General features: G+C 41.1%; 1 protein-coding gene across 4 annotated transcripts in view; it reads left to right on the top strand.

The window, feature by feature from the left end:
* The window catches only part of ADGRB1 (adhesion G protein-coupled receptor B1), a 340,003-nt gene that overhangs the window by 87,899 nt on the left and 235,168 nt on the right, over positions 1-16,936 (top strand). The window lies entirely within an intron of this gene.

The following is a 16,936-nucleotide window of genomic DNA, read 5'->3' as shown; positions in this document are numbered from 1 at the left end:
CTCTTCATTTGTTAGGAAGTTGGGTTGAGCATGGGATACATGACGAAAAATATACAATGATAGTACTGTCCATAACACAAGAGTAATATTATCAACTCAGGAAGGGTCAGGGGAAACCTTGGTATTTCGAAACTTAGACTCCAACTCCACCCCTAGTCCTCCACGTTATTCCTTAATATAGCTCTCTCTAAGAGCTTATCCTTGTGTTTTTCCTAAATATTATCCCAATGTTATCCCTTACCTATACCCTTAACCACCATGTCTGTTAAGAGGTTGGGTTGTCCCCTCGAATTCCAGGTCTTTGATTTCTCCCTAAATTGTGACAAGAATAAGCATGCCAACTGCCATCATATGGATTACATGTGGCCCTCTTGTCCCTAGGTTGTGACCCCCAGTGGTATAATGATATATAAACCCCAACTGTTCTCCAGTTGATGAGTTTCACTTCCTTACATAATTTTGCAGCTTAGCAGTTCAGGAAAAGTTTTAAGGTTCCTTTGTCCAGGGTAAATATTGTGGCCCTCAGAAGACATTGCAGTCTTTTTGAAATGTAGCTCGGTCAGATCGTCCCGTTGTTTCATCTTGTTTGCTGGTTTAGGATGTAAAACCTTCGGCCTGAAGCCCCATAAAGATTTTCAATATTTGTTGTTAGTGTTCATTTTGGGTGATGATAACAATGAATTAGTGATGTGTAGATACTGCTCTATCACCATTCTGATACCCACTTGTCTTTCTTATTTATAAGGGAAGAAGGAGAAAAGTGAAATGGCCCTCTGAACCTTCATTGTAATGTATCAATAGCTTCCTCTACTGACCATGCTTGTTGGATCTCTCGGTGGAAAGCATTGTGGAACTGTCATTCTGACTATAGATTTTCAGCTGAGATGATCATGAATGATTGTCTTGGGTGATGAAAGTCTATCGTCCATATGGGTTTTAGTGAATTGCTGAATGTAAAAAGCATAGGAATGTGATGCATATTGTAATTGGACTTCATGATAAAGTCACAATTTGGTGGTCATGTACTACATCCTACAGTCAGCTATCTGTGTACAAAAAGACTCAACTGGCTTCCTTTACCTTCAAATATTGCTGGGGCAAATACAAGGTTGGGGTGTATAGGTAATACAGGATAGATGCAGGTTATAAGTTACCCCGGCATGCACAAGTCCTCCAGGGCTGGTATAAGGGTGGGGCAAACATTAGCCCAGGGTCCCCACTTTCTCCCATCCCAGAAAGCCATGGGGTGCTGGGAGCTGGAATGCCATACACTTGTTGACCCCAATATATATTTGCCCCATGTTTTCTTAAACTGTCCCTGGTGTCCAGCCTGATAAATTTATGAAGCCCTTCTGATGACTTCCCCTCCAGTTTTTCTTCCTGCAAAATTTGATTGGCATTGCAGTTTACTGATGTTCATCATGGAAATCTACAAAAGATTTGTGGGGCTCCTCTGGCAGGTGGGGGTTAGTAACCTTGTTATGGAGAGCAGAAAGGCCGGATTGATGCCGTGTATTTACAGTTCTAGTGTCATAACTGCAGCCATAAAAGTGACCGGGCCGCAGCCTGCCGGCCTTCCGCACCCAATATTCCTTCTCTGATTTACTGCACCGCTGGAATCATCACATCAGGCGCTCGGTCAGGTGCAGGGCCGCGTTTGTTAACAGAAAATAAACTGTTGGAAAATTGAAAATTAAATACAAAGAAGATTGGAAATTAAAATTGTGACAGATTCTTCCTAAGAATCATCTCCGAATTCCCTAAAGAAAGATAAAAGCATATTTACTCCTGCCGGGGAGATGAGATGAGGTATTCGGGAATGCACATTGAGAAAATTACCGAAATTATTTACAGGAAAGGTACCTGAATAATGATGTGTATGTATAGAGGATGTGTGTATGTATGTGTGTGTGTATGTGTAAATGTATGGAGGTTGTGTGTATATGTGTGTGTGTGTATGTATGTGTGTGTGTATGTGTCTACATCTGACCTTTCCCAATATTTCCGCGGCCTTTTTATGAACAATTTCTCATTTCTCTTTGGTTGTCTCCAGGGACAGAAAACAAATCAGCAGAAATGTTTTTGTGGTTACCGTAGTTTGGGGTGTTGAAGATCTCAGCGCAGACACAATGGCGGACATTTTGCTGCTGATTGGTTGGCCTGTTGGCCCCGGGATTTTAGGATGAACACCTCTCCCATGTCTTGTGATTCTGCCCAGACTGTGGGGAATAAAAAAGGTTTTTCTTCTCCTTCTGTACCGTTGCCATGGCTGAAGCTTTGAATGATAGCAATTCACAAAGCACCAATAGGCTTTCTGTGACTGCGAAATGCAGAGCAGGAGATCTTCCTTGTAGAACAATCTCTCCTCCTCTATATAATGAGATAAAGGTGCAAGATTTAAAGAGATTTGTCTGCGGGGCCACAGGTCAGCTAAGTGTCCAGAAATGTTTCCATTTAACTGAGCAGAGTTATCAATAATGAGCAATGAAATATAACTGAACATGTCTCTGCTAAGTCCAGCATAACAACTACAAATTCCAGCATGCCCTGACACATGAGAATTTTAACAAATACTAGAAAAAAGCTGCTCTTTATATCTTGGCAACAAAATCCTTGCGCCTGACTTTAATTGATTTGCTGCAACCGTAATGCAAATTTAAACCCTAAACCAAAAAAATATGTTTAATTGCTGATCACTATTTCCTTGATGATTGCTGCATTACTTTTACCATTAAACTGAAATATGAGATTAGCTAATATTCACCTTTAGTGCAGTTTTCCCCATGCAGTACTGCCTTATACCACTAGATGTCCTCAGTCTGATTGCAGCTTCATTTAACTTGCTTCCTCTGAGCCTAGGTTGTCCCGGACGAGCCCCCAACTAGTGAATGAAGAGCGAAATGAGAAGTTCCTTCAAAAATCCTTGGGGCAAGCATGTTGCCATTTTACTTAGCAGGCAGTATTCCAAGTGATGGTCAGTTGTCAGTGGTGGTACAGTGCTATGGTATCGTTGCAATGGGCTCATAGCAAACCAGCTTGGTGAATATCAAAGAAGGTTCTTTGGGTCCCTTTTGAATGGGACCCAGCCTGTTCACCCATCACTAATCAGGGGCCGACTCGTTGCAGTGATCAGTGAGCGTGTTCTGTCTAGGAGGTGCTGATTCTGGACATAGACGTGCCCCATGCATGTTTGCTGCAGGTGGCAGAAGTTTCATCCACAGCTTGACATTCTATATTGTGGGCGGGGTCTTCGCACCATCCCATAGAGAAGGGGGTGATGTCAGTGGTCAGGTGGGAGGTGCAGCAAGCTTCTGCCATGGCTGCATGGGACGACCTAGCAAACTAAAAGCACCCCCCCCAACAGACTAAACAGGCCAATACCCCTTGCAGTGGGGACTTAAGCTTTAAATCTCACCCTTGGCCGGCCCTTTAAAAACCATTCACGCTGTTTCTCTTTGAAACTTTGATTTGATAATTTCTCCTAAATAAAGCTGATGACTTTGCAGAGAGCCAACACTTGCCAAGCAGTAATAAAATAATCCTATAGGACCGTATTTTATGGGTGTTGCAGAGTTTGCTGCACATTTCATTACAGCCATGCAGCAAAGTGAATCTTTATAGCGTACAGGGCCGGGTTTTTGGATGTCATTCCTACAACAAGCTACGTAAAAAATAAAAAACAATTCATTGCATACAACCCCCTCCTCCCCCTTGTGCCATGTACAAAAGACTGTGGGGGCTCTGACAAAGAAAGGCCGGGGGGGTTTGGTCGTTACCAACAGAATTAGGAAAAGATTTAATTGTTGCACTGGGGGGAAGAGACTGAGGAAATGCTTCCTCCTGCCTGCAGGAGACTGATGACATCATCACAGCCTAGGCCAAGGGCGCTTTGAAATGATAAAAATGAGCTGCTGTTGGTTCTCTTTATTATTCACCCCCATGCAATATTCACACTAATGTAAAAAAAGCTACAGGACCAAGGACTTACCCCAGACATGGGAGAAGGGGAGGTCAGCATGATGTATCTTTGCATTTTCCCTATTTTATATTTTTGGGTTTATTGTCTTATAATAAAATATTTCATTCGGCGGCCCCTCATTTACCATTTGCTTCCCCTCCCCCCGTGGTAGAAGATAATACTCAGTCCGCTCCAACAATACGACACAGTCGAGTAAATAAAATGATTTTCCCACATTTATTGGGTCCTTTTTATTGATGCTGGAAAATGAGATCGGAATTCTTGGAGAGGAAATTAAAATCTTCATCCAATCTAATAGAGGCAGAGAGCGCCGCACCTCTCCGCCAACTTTATAACGCCTAATTTTCCTCCATGTAGAATTCAATCACGCCGCCGTTGTGTGTCGTACGTTTGCGGGAGAATTGACGGCTTTAATTGTCGAGAGAGATAATCTGCAGATCCAAAGGAAGAAAATAAAAAGGATAATGTGTGCATGCAATACGATACTGTCTGAAGTCATTGGTGTGTGTCATTTCTGGAATAGCTAGGAGCGTTTGTGCTCAGCGGGGTTCCTACAGATGGTGATGTCAGATGGATGATGGAGGTAATGAGTGGTCTTCAGTAGGAGTATTCCTGGATTTGGTACAAATATCTGATGTGTGCCGGGAAAACACGAGAAAAGGGGGCTTCACAGATAAAATTATCTCCAATTAGTAAAGTTGGTAAAGAGGTCATTAAGTTACCCGGAGAAAAACTGCCCCATTAGTGAGCTGGTAAAAGGGGTCCTTTGGCCTAAAAAAAACTACCCTCTGATTGGTGAACTGGTAAGTGACCCTCCAAGCAGCTCCCTTCTGGTGTCAATGACCCTCATAATACCATAGGAGCCACCATATTGAGGGCTGATGGAATATTTAAGGGTAAAATGTCATCATTGATCTTTTAAGAAGTAATTTACATTATATATAGGGCTCTATTTATAAATCAGTGAATCTGACATTCCCTCAAATATTCCCATCTATCTATCTATCTATCGAATTTGGGTATGGAGAATAGTCTACCCAAAATAAAGAGTTATAAAATTTTGTGCAAAACATAATTTGAAACGGCAGCTTTAATCAGAGATAATGATAATATTCAGGTTTCTGAAACTCAACCTGGATAAAGGGGAACTCATCATCTTCCCCTCCTCAAATTCCAAATCTCTCCCTGACATATATCTAACTGTTATAACACTGTTATTCCTCCCTCCCCTCAGGCACGTTGTCTTGGTGTCACCTTATTTCACTTTAGAATCAATTTTATCTCCTGTGCTTTGCCTTCAAATCCCTCCACAGTTCTTGTCCCACTTACCTTTCTGACCTGATAGATAAATTAGCCATTCTCTTCACTCCTCCAATGACCTAATAATGACTTCCTCACTCATAACCTCCTCACACGCATGGCTCCAGGACTTTTCTAGAGCTGTCCCCACTCTCTGGAATGGTCTTTCTCATTCTATTCGGCTTGCTCCTACTTTCTGCTCATTTAAAAGAGAACTCAAAACCCGACACTTCAACCTCACCTACCCGTCTTCTTCTGTCTCCTAAACCCTCACTACTCACCCACCATTCCATATCCCCCTCCTATTGTGTGCTAATTCCCCCACCTCTTAGATTGTAAGCTCTTCAGGGCAGGGTCCTCTCCTCTTCCTGTGTCAATGGCCCTGATTTATTAAAGTTTTCCAAGGCTGGAGAAGATTCACTTTCATCAGTGAAATTGGGAGATCCAGCAAACAGGATTCAAAACATTTGCCAGCAAACAGCAAATTACTTTAGAGAAATCCATTCCAAGTTTGTTGGATCACCCAGCTTCACTGATGAAAGTGAATCTTCTCCAGCCTTGGAAAACTTTAATAAATCAGGCCCATTGTCTGTATCTGTCATTTGTAACCCCTATTTATTGTACAGCACTGTGCAATATGTTGGTGCTATATAAATACTTTGTATTAATAATGATATATGTATATATTCTGTACATAGAAAGTTAGTGACTGTCTATATACATAGGGGTGGTGAAGAATCTTTCAGGTCAATGTGTTTCAATGGCAGTAACTGATTCCCCATCAGGGAATGTTTCTGTGAATGTGAAGAACTGACCCCATTGTAATATTCTTGTATGATATATGATGCTGCAAAACTGATTACAGAAGAATCGCCCTCCAGGATGTAAAACAATCGGCATAAAGAATATTTATATATTTATATTTCTTTTGGAACAATGCCGGGTGTTCCGCACATCCCAATGCCGATTCTTCCGATCTCCGGCACATTTGTAGGATCATGCAGCAGGCTCAGACACTGTACATGATGTAAGGCCATATGTTCGTTCCATGTTTTCCTCTCCACTGCCGTCCTCAGACATTGGGAGGATGATTTGCATGGAACTTATTAGCGATGCGCTTCGTCTATCAGTCTGTCTGAGATGCCGCTTCGGTTTTATTGCCTACTGTCTTGTTTTGATACAAATGGCGCACAGATAGGCACCTAGGAAAGGATGAATGATTGCAAAACCCTTTTAGGTAGAATACTTTAAATCACTGGCAGCAGAATTTTGGATTTTTTTTTTCTTTTTTAGCTCTCGTTTGAATTTTTTTATATTAATGTGCACGTTGTCATAGGCTATTCATCAGCGCAGGTGAAATTAGCCTAAAATCTTCGGGATGGATTTTTCCTTTTATGACCTAAATTTGTCAAAGAAAATCTTGAAACTTTATTTTTGTAACCAAATTTTCTTCCAACCTACTCTGTGCAGTCTTCTTCCCTACTCTGACCAGCCTTCCACCTTGCTTTGATCATTCTTCCAACCTACTCTGCCCAGTCTTTCCCCCTACTCTGTTTAACGTTCCATCCTACTCTACCCAATCTTGACCCTACTCTGCCCAGTCTTTCAAACTTCTCTGCCCAACTTCCATTCTACTTTACCCAACCTTTCGCACTACTGTGCCCAACTTCCATCCTACTCTACCCAACCTTTCATTCTACTCTGCCCAGTCTTTCAACCTCCTCTGCCCAACTTCCTTCCTACTCTACACAACCTTCCACCCAAATATGCCCAGTCTTTCAACTTTCTCTGCCCAACTTCCTTCCGACTCTACCCAACCTTTCACCCTTCTCTGTTCAGTCTTTCAAACTTCTCTGCCCAACTTTCATCTTACTCTGCTCATCCTACTCTGCCCATCATTCCGCCCTGCTATGTTATGTCCCCCCCCCCCCTCTGTGTAGTCTTCTTCCCCGCTTTGCCAAACTTTCCTTCTTACTGTGCTCAATCTTCTACCCAACTCCACTCAATTCCAGTTTACTCAGCTCATTGTCACTTCCAACACTGACCAATCTACTCTGCTCATTTTCTAAAATATTCAGCGTACTCTTTCCCACTTCTCAACTTTCCACCCAGCTGTGCTCAGTATTTTCCCTATCTTGCTCAGTCTTCCACCTTACAATCCAAATTTGCTCAATTTTTTCAAATAATGTTAAACCCTCCAACTCCAAAGGCAATTTATCGTTTAGGTCATTGCTTGGCATCCTAAATGTAATATGAGTCACATTTTCAAATTAGCAGCATAAACACATGTTGGAGTATGAGCATGCTTATAGTAATGTGTCATAGTCATGTGTGAAACACTAAATAGGACTTTTCCATTTTTAGAAGCTTTATTCTTCCAACCTACTCTGTGCAGTCTTCTTCCCTACTCTGACCAGCCTTCCACCTTGCTTTGATCATTCTTCCAACCTACTCTGCCCAGTCTTTCTTCCTACCCTGTTTAACGTTCCATCCTACTCTACCCAATCTTCACCCTACTCTGCCCAGTCTTTCAAACTTCTTTGCCCAACTTCCATTCTACTCCACCCAACCTTTCACCCTACTTTGCCCAACTTCAATCCTACTCTACTAAACATTTCATTCTACTCTGCCCAGTCTTGAACCTCATCTACCAAACTTCATTCCTACCCTACCAAACCTTTCACAGTACTCTGCCCAGTCTTTCAACCTCCTCTGCCCAACTTCCATCCTACTCTACCCAACCTTCTGCCCAAATCTGCCCTGTCTTCAACCTCCTCGGCCCAACTTCCTTCCTACTCTACCCAACCTTCCACCCAAAACTGCCCAGTCTTTCAACCTTCTCTGCCCAATATTCATCATACTTTACCCAACCTTGCATCTTACTCTGCCCCGTCTTCAACCTCCTCTGCCCAACTTCCTTCCTACTCTAGCCAACCTTTCACCCTTCTCTGTTCAGTCTTTCAACCTTCCCTGCCCAACTTTCATCTTACTCTGCCCAACTTTCATCTTACTCTGCCCAACTTTCATCCTACTCTGCCCATCATTCAGCCCTGCTATGTTATGTCTCCCCCCCCCCTGTGCATTCTTCTTCCCAGCTTTGCCAAACTTTCCTTCTTACTGTGCTCAATCTTCTACCCAACTCCACTCAATTCCAGTTTACTCAGCTCATTCTCACTTCCAACACTAACCAATCTACTCTGCTCATTTTCTAAAATACTCAGCGTACTCTTCCCCACTTCTCAACTTTCAACTTTCCACCCAGCTGTACTCAATATTTTCCCTATCTTGCTCAGTCTTCCACCTTACTCTGGTCAACCTTCCAATTTTGCTCAATTTTTTATGTTTTCAAATAATGTTAAACCCTCCAACTCCAAAGGCAATTTATCTTATAGGTCATTGCTTGGCATCCTAAATGTAATATGAGTCACATTTTCAAATTAGCAGCATAAACACATGTTGGAGTATGAGCATGCTTATAGTAATGTGTCATAGTCATGTGTGAAACACTAAATAGGACTTTTCCATTTTTAGAAGCTTTAAAAAAATTTCAAATCTCATCCCAAATCTCTATTGGATGCCAAAGCCATTCATCATATTGAAGAATCAATCAGGAATTGGGGGAGGTGGGATAAAAACGATTTAGTATACGGGCTCAATTCACAAAGCTTTAAAACAAAGATAAGGAACTTTAATTACAGTCATGTGACAATTGTTTTTAAATCCCATTGGATCAGGATGAAAATAACTAGAACCTAAAAAAAATAGCATCCATGTGTCCATGTGAGAGCTCTGTGAATTGAGACGAAAGTGGGAATTCCTAATATATAAGTATGTTCGGGTCCAATTTACAATGTCGTAGAATCTGCTGCAGGAAAAAGGTGAGGTGACCAATGGCAGCCACTGTAAATTTGGTGATTAGAGCCCTTTAAGAGTTTTGCCAATTGATTGGCCTGCCGCCCCTATCAGAAGCCACAAATACTTTGATCCATGAAATCGAGTAAATGAAAGTTTTACACCATGTGGGTTCCGTAATGAAATTCTCGGTTGCGGAATTATTGCTCAAACTATGGATTGGTCTTCATTCCCTTGTAAGTATTAAATGTTCAATATTAACAAGGTCGAACCATTTAAGTGGAACAAAAAGGATCAATAATGAGGCCGATTGGTCAGCAAGTCAATTAAGCTTATTAAATATTACACACGATTTGACTTGTTCTTGTTTTCTACACATATGCAAATCAATAAGTGTGAGTTTTCTGCCTCATGGATATCATGAAAGTCAAATCATTTAATGAAAAATAGAGAATGATTCTTATGGGTATAAAATGGGGAAACCTGGAGGAGACTCAGCTTACCTGCAGAAGTTTTCAGTCCTCCTGGTATCACCAGAAAGCCAAGGTAAAGCTGCAACATTCCAGTGGTGTCAAATTTGCTTACCCCCTCCTGCCCCCCATATATGCCTATTGGCTTGTTACTATGATGGGCTACCTAACTGGCCAATAGGATTCTGTAGAAGATGGATGGTGGTTAGCAAAATCCCAACCCACTCCACTCAACCTTTCTTCCTACTCTGCTCAATATTCCAACCTACTCTGCCCAATTTTCTAAATGACTTTCTCTGATCAACTATCCACCCTACTCTGATCAATCTTACAACCTACTTTGCACAATCTTCTCCCTACTCTGGTCAACCTTCTACCCTTCTCTGAGCAACCTTCCAACCTTCTCTGCTCAGCCTTTCTTCCAACTCTGCTCAATGTTTCTACCTATTTTGCTCATTTTTCCTCCTTGCTTTGGTCAACCTTCTGCCATACTCTGGTCAACTTTCTACCCTACACGGACCAACCTTTCATCCTTCTCTGCTTAATATTCCAACCTACTCTGCTCAGGCTTCTTCCCTATTCTCGTCAATACTCCACCTCCACCTCCTCCATCTGCTCAGTCTTCCACCCTGCTCTTGTCAACCTAATAATTCTGCTCAGGCAAATTTTTACCTTTGCAAAATAACTTTAAACTCCCCTACCCTAAAACATTTTGCCATTGACGTTTGACATTAACCCTAAAGAGGTCAGCATCCACCAACAAAAGTTGATGTATGGATGTCCATACCCAAAAATTTACTCTGGATATACCCAAAGTACACTCGAGTAAGCCCCGCATATACCCCAAATGCACCCTGAACACCCCCGGATAAGCCCCAAATACACTAGTAATACACTACAGGAAATACCCTAAATACACTCCGAATATATCCCAAATTCACCTTTACTACAGCCCGTCTATACCCCAAATACACCGAGTACACTCTAGATATATCTCAAATACATTCCGAATATACCCCAAAATCTCCCCCGAATATGCCTCAGATTTACCCTATAAACACCTTGAAAATGCCCCAGATATAACCCAAATATACCAGAAATACAAGCTAAATACACCCAGATATACCCAAACACACCATAAATACACCACAGATGTACCACTCCTGATTTAACCAATATATACCGCAAATACACCTCAACAACACCTTGAATATTTTCAAAATACACCCCAAAGACACCCTAAAAGCGTAAAAATGCTGGGTGAGGATACAAGAGAACAATCCTACAGATACAGGCAGGGCAGAGACAACAATGGGAACAGAAGTGCTATCACTATGATCTGCTACTAAGCATGGACATGTAATAAGCACATAAAATGCCCCCTCCATGTTCATAGAGAATCATAAAAATCATGACCTCATAGAAAAGGGGACTGCAAAATGTTAAAGCTGAACTCCAAATGGCGATAAAATATAGAAATGAATGTAGCTCTGTAATTATTACCAAATATAGCCAATGTACATACCCTGGGGATTCAGCATAGGGATGGTGGGAACTCCTCATAATGGGCATAGCAGGTGTACATACCCTGGGGACTCATGGCAGGGATGGTGGGAACCCCTCATAATGGGCACAGCGGGTGTAAAAACCATAGGTACCCATGGCAGGGATGGTGGGAACTCCTCATAATGGGCTCAGCGGGTGTATAGACCATAGGTACTCATGGCAGGCATGGTACCATCTGTATGATTTTATTCTGCGATATGTCTGTGGCCCCTCTAATCCCCGCATTACTATCGCAGATCTCAATGCAGTCATCGCAGATGTAATGGGGGGGGGGGGGGGGGGGCTGCACCATCAGCAATGCATGCCGGTAATAAATCAAAGACATTTAAATGTTATTTTCCTTGACATTTTCCACCTTCAGTGCCAGAGATTTTCTGACCTCTGGACTTCATTCTAAAACAATTCTTTATTAATGCACATTGGTGGTGAAACATCGACTATGACATCTGTGATTGAGTAATAAAGCTTTATTGTTGGTGCGGAGTACAGGTCACATGACGCTGCTACATCACCGCGCTTTGCCTTATCTTCAATTTACAATTATAGATAAATGATTTTGGGGACTTCAAAGGCATTCAATCAGACAAAAAATTCATATTGCAAACATTATAAAAACATTTATTTATTTAAAGCTTCATTTAAAAGGATTTTTTTCATAATAATTACAGTTTAGGTTATATGTCCCTGATGAAACGGACTTCCCTCCGTGAAACGCGTTGAACGCTCAATACCTATTTACATACATTAGATTAACTATGAAGCTATAGAGATTATTTCAATGTTTTTTTGAAAAAAAAAATCTTTTTAATGAAGCTTTAAATAAATCAAAGTATAATATATAATAATTATATATATATAATATATATAAATATAATTTTGTAATATGTATTCTTGTCTGATTGAATGCCTTTAAAGTCCCAAAAACTCATCTATCTATATTTGTTCAAATAATTTAAGGCATGTGGTAACATTTCAAAGATGAGAAACCAGTTTATTCATAAATTTGCTTATAGATCTTCAATTTACAAACCGATCACTGCAATCTCAGATTGTGTTCATTCTGCTACTTTCATTATAAGATCAGGGTGATCCTGCCATAAAGGTTTTTGTTTAGGCATTTCTTGGTATAGGGTGACAACGCTCCTCCATGGGGCGGCCATATTTGTTCATTACATAGTCAGGTGATGATTCCTGTTTAGTAGTGCAGCACAATGAATGAGCCTGGCACTGCTGTTTCTCGATTCAGAGAAGCGAATTAGGGTCATGTGATATTTCCTGGCACCAATCAACTTGAAACATATCTGTGAATTGCTAATTCCTCCATTGCAGACCTGTTGCATGCACATCTGTAATGATTGGTTTGCTCTCAGCAGTCAGCGGTGTAATGTTGGCTACACATACGCCATTTCCAGGCAATTAAATGCACTTTGACTCAATACGATCCAAACTGATTGTAAAACTGAAGTCAGTGGACCATTGACAGGTTTGATTGATTGATAAACCTTGATCAATATTATGGTCTGGAGAAAATTTAGTACATGAAGAGAGTAATTGCGATTGATTAGAAATTGATTAATAATGGACACTCCACCCAGCAAACTGATAGTAGGTGATCAGATCCGTAGTTGGGGTTGAATGGTTGGGGGTTCACTGTTGTGATGCGGCCATGCACATGCCAAATTTCCTAATTTTATTAATTGCAATTGTGGTTGCATAAATTAAAACAATTTTCCCTGCCCACACATTGGATTGACCACTAGAATGTCTGTGATTGACAAGTAGAGGTTGGGCCAGCTTTGCGGTTTGATATAAAGAGCCATCATAATACAGAGGAGCAAAAAACAGAATTTAAGCCACAAAAAAAAAAAATGAATGGCTTGATAAAAGATAAAAAAAAACACCTTTGCTGCAATATTCACTTTAAATCCAAAGATTGAATCTGCAGTACTCCTTTCTGCCACTAGATATCCTCAATCTGATGGCTAAATCATTCAGCTTACTACCTGGAACCGCCCACAGCTTGTGATTGGACAGTAATAGAAGAAGCAGCTCAGTGATGAACTCATCTCACTGCTTTCACCTTCTATCAGCATGCTGAGTGGTTTCTTGTGCTGCTTCTTTCTCTTACACTCCTGCTGTGCTGTACAGGCAAGAGGCTGATTCCTGATTAAAAATGCATTTGATGATTTGTAATTAGTTACAGGGAGGTCTTTGTATCTTTTATATCTTTCTGGAATTCAGCTGTAAGTGGTATAAAAAAAGTTTATTTTTTGTTTATTAGAAGACAAGGAGATTTTGTTATTTCAATGCCATTCTTTGCCTTTGCCATCTGTGACACCGTCAGTGTCCTCTAGGCAGCGCCGGGGTTAACATTTATTACAAGCATTACAAAGCAGCCAACTCCGGGGCTTGATGGACTGCGGGCCACACAACTCGCCAAACTCCGCACTAAATGCCGCTTATTATCATAATTGTCTCGGATGAAGAAGCGTCTATTTGACAGGCCTGCTTTTTGTTTGCCCTCATCTCTATTTGTGCCAAATTGGCATCACCGACGGCGTCCGTCCGCGACGTTCCTGTGATGTGAACGCTCCTGACATCGGCTCCCTGCGCTGTGAACTGCTCACCTTACAAATATCATATTGTGCGTTAGATTTAATTGGATATAATGTCCCCAGAGCTGGCATCACCTTCACCCATCTGTTCCCTTTCCAGCGGGTATATGCGCCGTGCCAGGATCGTCGCCATCCAAATTCTAGTCAACCCCCCGCAGCAAAGTCATTTATAAAGTGTTAAAGCTGGGCGGATTGCTCGTGGATGCCGTAATGGGTTGGAGGGCCAAAAAGTAAATGAAGTGGCCCCTGTGAGAGAGTGATTTATCATCATAGTGGGGTATTAATATAACAATTCTGGGTATATAGAAAGCCTTAATATTGTAGCCTCACCCCTTCCGTGCCATCCTCGCCATCTTTAAAATTGTGCCAAAAAAATTGAGGTCATGGGCCAGAAAATCTGAAGTTGGCAAACGTTGGCTTGTTAAAATTCCCACCTTCCCATTGGCTGGTGATTGAAGGTGGGCTGATTAGTCCATCTTCCCATTGGCTGGTGGTTAAGGAGAGGAACAACGACTAACCAATAGAAAGGCGTGCACACAGTGATTTTTTTATTTTTATATTTTTCATTATTTTAATTTTTCAGTGGTTGGCAGAGAAGAGAATCATGAGCTATGGAAGATATTTGTATTGCAAATGACTTTATTCCAAACAATAAAACTACAAATGTTCCACAAATCTAGTTATTAAAGGAAGATTAAAAAATAAATGTAATTAGCTTAATAATATTTGCCCCATTCTGTCCCCACTGATCCCCCTGCAGGGCTCTGATATTTATTCTGTATTATTAATTCTGAGATTAAAGATTTACATCTCCCGGGGTCATTGACTCCTCTATCCAGTGGGGACAACCTTCATCCTAAGTATGATAGACATGAGGAGCTGCACCTGATATGTCATCTACAAAGCACAAAAATTGGAGGAGGAAGCAGTCACTGATCTAGCACTGCTGTGTCTTGATGCAGACATATGCAGTGACAGTGTGTGTCTTGCTATATAGAGGAAGCGGAAGCAGTGCTAAATCTGTCCTCTGCATGTAAGATGGCTGTGTCCTATAAGATACCGGAGGAGGAAGCAGTGCTGGATCAGTAATCTGTATAAGGTGGCTCTATTTTATAAGATATTGCAGAAGGAAGCAGTGCTGGATCAGTAATCCATATGTGAAATGTCTGTGTCTTATATTATATTGGAGAAGGAAGCAGTGCTGGATCAGTAATCTCTATAAGGTGGCTCTATTTTATAAGATATTGGAGAAGGAAGCAGTGCTTGATCAGTAATCTGTATATAAGAAGACCGTGCCTATCCTATCAGATATTGGAGGAGGAAGCGGTGCTGGATCAGTAATCTGTATATAAGAAGATCGTGCCTGTCCTATCAGATATTGGAGGAGGAAGCGGTGCTGGATCAATGACTTGTATATAAGATGTGTGTCTTGGTTAAGTAAATGCTTGCTTACTTTAAAAATGAATTATTACAGAAAATGTAGTAAAAATTATGTTGCAAATAATGTCCAATCAGGACTTAGGGGTTGTGTTGTTTTTATTAATCAGATCCCCATTCCTCCTCTATAGAAGCCACGGATCTTATAATGCAGATCAATGAAACTACAAAAAAGTACCCCTAATAGGGGAGTTTCCCCTTCCTGACCAACATACCAACACAGCAAATAAATTCTGAAATCACCCCAACGCGTTTTGCTGATATTCTGCTTTTTTTCCCCCTGAGGAAGCTTCCTATCTGTAAAACGCGTCGGGTGAGATTTATTCACTAATATGCTTACACGGCTCTATTAAAGAGCTCTGTTATAGCCAAACCATTGACTCTTCAGAGATTATTCATGAATATGTATTCAATAAGTTATTTTTACCAATATTTAGGTTTCATGCCGATAAAATCCTTCGGTACCTTTAACTCAGGATTTATTTGCTTTGTGAGGTTTTGGCCGTTCACATTGCAAAGAGAATTTTCACTCTGCAAGGGAATTATCACTTATCTCAATGAATGTAGGGAAAATTCACTTTGCACAGAATATGCGATCAGTTACAAGGAAAATTGTTTTTTTTTTATTTGCACGTAATTACATACATTGAAGTCAGCAGAGCTTCATCTCATTCACTAAGCTGAGTGAATTATCCCTTGCAGAGTGAATGGGTCTATAATGCTTCAATAAATCATCTCTAATGCTTCCATACATTGCACTGATGATGCCCATTGAGCCTGAAACAGCTGTTTGCAGTTTGGAATGAATAGCTCATAATATTAGGCTGTCCTGGATGTATAGATAACCATTGGGGGGTAAAGGAAGCTATGATTGCAGGGCTCAATGCTGATAGGAGGAGTCACCCTTTATTTCAAGCATGTATCATGGAATCATGAGTGATTTACTAAAGGCATTTAAACTGTTCACTCTGCAATGAATAATTCACTTAGCTTAGTGAATGAAATGAAGCTTTGCTGACTTCAGCCATCACATCACATGCAAAGCAGAATTGCTGTTTTCCTGCATGCGACTGGGTGCCGAAAAGTGAATTCCACTGCATTTACCAAACAAATTATCGCTTGCAGAATAATAATAACTATTAGTATTATTAATAATATAAAGAATTTATATAGCGCTAACATATTATGCAGTGCTGTACATTAAATAAGAGTTGCAAATGACAGACAGATTCAGACAGTGGAGGGTTAGCCCTGCCCCAAAGAGCTTACAATCTAGGAGGCGGGGGAATCAGCACACAATAGGAGGGTAGATATGGAATGGTGGGAAGTAGTGAGAGTTTAGGAGACAGAAGAAGACGGGTAGGTGAGGTTGAAGTGTTGGGTTTTGAGGGCTCTTTCAAGTGAGCAGAAAGTAGTAGCAAGCCGAATAGGACGAGGAAGACCATTCCAGAGAATCGGGGCAGCTCTTGAAAAGTACTGGAGCAGTGCGTGTAATGAGGAAGTCATTAGCATTTTTCTATCAGGTCAGAAAGGTAAGTGGGTGAAGAACTGTGGAGGGATTCGAAGGCAAAGCACAGGAGCTTAATTAGTGAAATAGAAGCCAATGAAGAGAACTGCAAAGTGAGGCAGCAGAATAGGAGCAGAGGAAAGGCTTTGTATGGTGTAGGTAGGTAGGAAGGCTGCGTATGGGGTAGGTGGGTGGGAAGGCTGTGTATGGG

The sequence above is a fragment of the Pyxicephalus adspersus genome, chromosome 5, assembly GCF_032062135.1.
Source record: "Pyxicephalus adspersus chromosome 5, UCB_Pads_2.0, whole genome shotgun sequence".
Classification (NCBI taxonomy): domain Eukaryota; kingdom Metazoa; phylum Chordata; class Amphibia; order Anura; family Pyxicephalidae; genus Pyxicephalus; species Pyxicephalus adspersus.
The sequence above is the reverse complement of the archived record's forward strand: the minus strand, read 5'-3'. Positions and strand labels throughout refer to the sequence as shown.